General features: G+C 41.2%; 1 long non-coding RNA gene across 1 annotated transcript; it reads left to right on the forward strand.

The window, feature by feature from the left end:
* Positions 1 to 2,732: 2,732 nt before the first annotated feature.
* On the forward strand, positions 2,733 to 4,317 carry LOC117487637. Its single transcript, XR_004556419.1, has 3 exons — positions 2,733 to 2,758; positions 2,997 to 3,065; positions 3,840 to 4,317. It is a non-coding gene; the product is annotated as an uncharacterized LOC117487637 (long non-coding RNA).
* The last annotated feature ends 1,073 nt before the right edge of the window (positions 4,318 to 5,390 follow it).

Below are 5,390 nucleotides of genomic sequence, written 5' to 3' on the forward strand. Positions count from 1 at the left end.
TAGGTTACTCCCGCATTGTCAGAGTTGGAGATGAAGTCACTTTGCCTTTTGAAAATGTGATACATGATCAGGATAAGTGTGACAGTACTACCTGGCTCTTCTATTATGCACCAAACACACCAGCAGTGACGCTGTTTGAAGGCGGGCAGATTCTCAACGATGCCGAAGCTAAAGCAGACGGACTGAGAGTAACAGAGAAATGTTCTCTGGTTATAAAGAAGGTCACAGAGGAGGATGCTGGTTATTACACCTGCAGACAGTTCAGATCAGGAAAACAAGGTTCAGACTCTCTGGTTGATCTGTCTGTTGTTACCAGTGAGTATTTACATCATAACAGTCTTGTTGAAACAATTTCTTGAAACATTACAATAATAATGATTACAGCGATGAAGTGAATGTTACTCTTGTTGTCTTTCTCTCACAATATCTCTATCTTCAGTGACTGAGCATCGGGACAAAGATAAGGTGACGTCACACTGCTCTGTGAAGTCATATCTATGGTGTAGACACACAGTAGAGTGGATGTATGGGGATCAAAATGTGGTTAAAGATAACAAAGACATTCAGACATCACGGACTGACTGCTCAGTTGCCGTTACATTTTCTAGCTCTTCAAAGGAGAAGCCAATCTATCCTGGGTTGTTTAAATGTCAGGTGATGAACACTAACTATGAAGAAAAACAGCTGTTCACCTTCAGCCCCCCTCAGCCCCCAGGTGAGGTTAAGATCAACTGTTTAAAAACACATGTGGATGTTACACAATATATATTATTTGTATCTAAAGTTTTACTATAAGAGAATTCTATGATTTTTCTATTGTATTTGTTAAGGTAATGATGAAATGACAACTACATCAGAACAAGAGACAATGAGCACATCAGAAGAGACGACCAAAACTGCATCTGAAAACAACAACAATCAATCAGAACAAGACGGGAAACATCCAGGTAGTGAAAGAACAGAGATATCAACAGTTAGAAAATAAACGTAGCCAAAATACATGTTGTTGATCCAGATGTTAAAGATAAGGAGATACAAACCTCTGGGTATATGTAACTCTTGTAACTTCTCTCTTCCAGGTTGGTGGTGGTGGATCATCGTAGTGATAGTGGGTGTTGCAGCACTCACAATAATCACTGTGGCTGTCATCAGACGGAAGAGGACTCAAGGTGAGGACATTCACATATTATACTGTCATGTCTCGAAAGATAATTTTAAAGTTGTATTCTTTAAAGGAAACCTATCATGCTATATTTAAATGATATATTGTAGGGCCATACCTATATAAGGTATATTTATACGTTTCTGTTTTCAAAATACCAAACAGATCATGCATTTTAGCCATGCCTCATTTCGCTCTATGTGCTGTTTGCTGTCTACGGGTCTGATTCTGCTGACCACGCCCCCCTGCAGGAGAGGGGAGACGTGCTCTGATCAGCTGCTGGGCTGTCAGAAGAGGGGGAGAAAAAGAGATCTCCGTCCTCCGTGTTTTATTATATAGAGTCGTTATTCATTTGTTTTAAAGCTCAATAAATAACAAAGAAGACCTTTGACCGGCACTTTTCTAATTTTGTCCGGAAGATTTAAACTTTAACGGACATCTTGACCGGCGAAAGAAACTGAAACTGAAACTCTGCCGCACGGTCCCCTCGTTCCTTGGAAGAGGCGGAGAGGTGGGTGTTTGTCATCTGCTGGTGGACTAACCGGAGAGAATTACAGTGCTTGCCTCAACGGGGAGGGATTGCATTGAATTAAAGCAGCGGGAGCAAACGCTTGCCTCGGGGAGGGAGAAAGAAAGCCACAGCGGAGAATAAACAGAATAGTAACCATGGTAACCAAGTCTTCTTCGCTGCTTTTGTGGCAGACTACAGCGCCACCTACAGGCCTGGCATATGTACTACAGCGTCTCCAGCACTTTCGAACGGCAATGGCCGTGGCTGTCTCCTCCTGATTGGTGGACTTGGCCCAATAGCCGTCGCGCCACTTTCCTGACGTCAGTAAAGTGTTCAAATCTGGATCAGTTTTTATCAGATCCGTTGCAGCCCCTTTTTTAGAGATTTGGGTATGGAGGAAAATAGAGAGGGTTGTGTTTTCTGACACTTGGTGAGTTCCCTGGAACACCGGGGACACATATTCATGTATAAAAGATGTACAAAAGTGCATTTTGCATGATAGGTCCACTTTAAATGAGCTTTTGTCATGTCCCTTTGTCATGTCCCTTTGTCATGTCCCTTTGTCTTCTGCCTTCCTGTTTTATTTTGAAAAGTAATTCTCCCTCTTGTTTCAGGTCACTGTGCTCCCCGTCCCTATGCGTCTCCTGCATTTGTGATTGTCTACCCCGCCCTGATTGTTTCCACCTGTGCCCCTTACCTTGTGTGTATATATTGTCTTAGTCTCCACCTGTCCTGTGCCAGTTCGTCTTCTCTCATGACTCGACATACCAGCGTACTTTCAAGCCTGATCCATGTCTGTTGTTTTGTTTCAAGCTCCTTATGGTAGTATTTAGTTTTCCTCGAAAGAGTGATTTTGTGTTCTCTATTTTGTTACTGTGAAATATCCAGTAAAGTACTTTATTTTTTAAACCATCTGAGTCTGAGTCTGAGTTGTGCATTTGGGTTCATGCCTCCGAGTTCACCCCTTGACATATACTTTATAAACAAGAAGCTTTTGATCAACATGGATTTTAAATGTTGAAGCTAAAACCAACTTTCTTTTTTTATTCTATTTAGGCAATGAAACCCAGACCGATGACAACGTGGTGAGTTTAAATATTGTATTATTCACTTTTTTCAACACACACAACAGTCTCAAAATGACCACAGGGTTAAAGGTATAATAATGGCAGTATTGTCTTTGCTCTGTTGCCATTGATTACAATGCATGGATGTTGAATACGATGAAACCTATACAGCAACTAGTATTCAATGAAATGGGAATAATAGTAGGTCACTTTAACGCTGCATGTTACATAGCAGATGTACATTTTATTTGTGCAGGCTGACCCTGAAGATGGTGCTTCCTACGCCTCCATCAGCTACACCAGGAAGAGCAGCAGGAAAGCCAGGGTAAGATTTCTCATTGATTACACTGATGATGTTGTGACGGAGCGGATCACAGAGTGACCGACTCCGCCACTGACAGCCGGCGGCGGCACACCCACACCCACACCCACACACACACACACACACACACACACACACACACACACACACACACACACACACACACACACACACACACTCTGATACACCTGAACATCAGCAGGAGAGGACTCTTTAAAGTAGAGACACTACATACTGATATACACCTGAACATCAGCAGGAGAGGACTCTTTAAAGTAGACACACTACATACTGATATACACCTGAACATCAGCAGGAGAGGACTCTTTAAAGTAGAGACACTACATACTGATATACACCTGAACATCAGCAGGAGAGGACTCTTTAAAGTAGACACACTACATACTGATATACACCTGAACATCAGCAGGAGAGGACTCTTTAAAGTAGAGACCCTACATACTGATATTGAACATCAGCAGGAGAGGACTCTTTAAAGTAGAGACCCTACATACTGATATTGAACATCAGCAGGAGAGGACTCTTTAAAGTAGAGACCCTACATACTGATATTGAACATCAGCAGGAGAGGACTCTTTAAAGTAGAGACCCTACATACTGATATTGAACATCAGCAGGAGAGGACTCTTTAAAGTAGAGACACTACATACTGATATTGAACATCAGCAGGATAGGACCCCTTTAAGTTGTTTAATGGCAGCAAAAAGCAGGACTTTCAGAACTCCTTTCTGTATAATCAGTTTTCTTTCCCTGCAGGCTCATGATGATGATGATGAAGATGGTGAAGTGACCTACAGCACTGTGAGAGCTCCCTCCTCTTCCTCTGCTGCCTCCGCTGATCCCAGCCTCCTCTACGCCACCGTCGACAAACCCAAAAAATAGTTTAATGCTGTATTTTAAACTATGGCACAATTGTTATAACCATATTACAAAGTCAAAGCGAGCAGAGTTACAATAAGATTTATATTGACCAGGTTTTTGCTTTGTTTGGCTTAATAGCATCAAAGTGAGAGTACAGCAGAACATGTGAGTCTCTCTAGAGGTGGATCGTGAGACAGGGGCAGACATGTTGGAGATGTACTGTATTCTTAATACTTACAGTGTGGGCATAATGAAGGTTTTGTAAAGTGGATTCTGGCTTTTTTATTACTGTATTTTCTTTAATATAATTCAATGGAGTATTGCTTTTTCTTCAGTACATTTGACTGTTTTGTACTTTACTAAATAAAGTGATATATTAGCCTTACAAGAGTGCAGATGTATTTATTGGTATGGTTTTTCCTAATATGACATTCTCTAAACATCAGGTGTGTTCTTAAAGTACACAGTTTCACTAGTGACTCCACTGATCAACAACACTGCCTTTTGTTATCACTGCATATTCATTTATACATTAAGGTATATTCATATCCACCTCCTGCTGTTATATATAAAGTATATATATTCTATATTACTACGTGTACATCACTCTGCATGGTTCTGCACGGGACTCTTTAAAGTAGAGACACAACATACTGATATACACCTGAACATCAGCAGGAGAGGACTCTTTAAAGTAGAGACACTACATACTGATATACACCTGAACATCAGCAGGAGAGGACTCTTTAAAGTAGAGACACTACATACTGATATACACCTGAACATCAGCAGGAGAGAACTCTTTAAAGTAGAGACACTACATACTGATATACACCTGAACATCAGCAGGAGAGGACTCTTTAAAGTAGAGACACTACATACTGATATACACCTGAACATCAGCAGGAGAGGACTCTTTAAAGTAGAGACACTACATACTGATATACACCTGAACATCAGCAGGAGAGGACTCTTTAAAGTAGAGACACTACATCAGAGTTCCCGTTAGCCGGTAATTACCGGACAATGACCGGTAAAATATGCTGAAGTCCGGCAAATCTAAATCTCTCCGGTCAAAATGTCCGGTCAAAATAATTTTCCCTTAGCGCAATACCGCATCAGTTGCGCCACTTATGTGACAGACAAGAATAGTATGTGACAGACAAAAGAGTATGTGACAGACAAAAATTGTCAATTCTAATGTCTAACACTTAATGTGGAGAAAGAGATGTCCTGTATGGGTTGATTGTGCGTTGATCTGTTGGTAATGCCTCGGGGTTCCGGTGGGCATGTAAACAAATGCATAATGCTGCGCTATACTTTGTGGCCTCATCCGGTTGCATAGCGACGCTTATTGTTTAGGTGTCTTTTAACAAGCAGGTAGTCATATCATTAGCTAGAACTAGCTAGATCTGATCGATATGGACATAAATGCGAGTAAAGTCT

The sequence above is a fragment of the Trematomus bernacchii genome, unplaced genomic scaffold, assembly GCF_902827165.1.
Source record: "Trematomus bernacchii unplaced genomic scaffold, fTreBer1.1, whole genome shotgun sequence".
NCBI classification, from domain to species: Eukaryota; Metazoa; Chordata; class Actinopteri; order Perciformes; family Nototheniidae; genus Trematomus; species Trematomus bernacchii.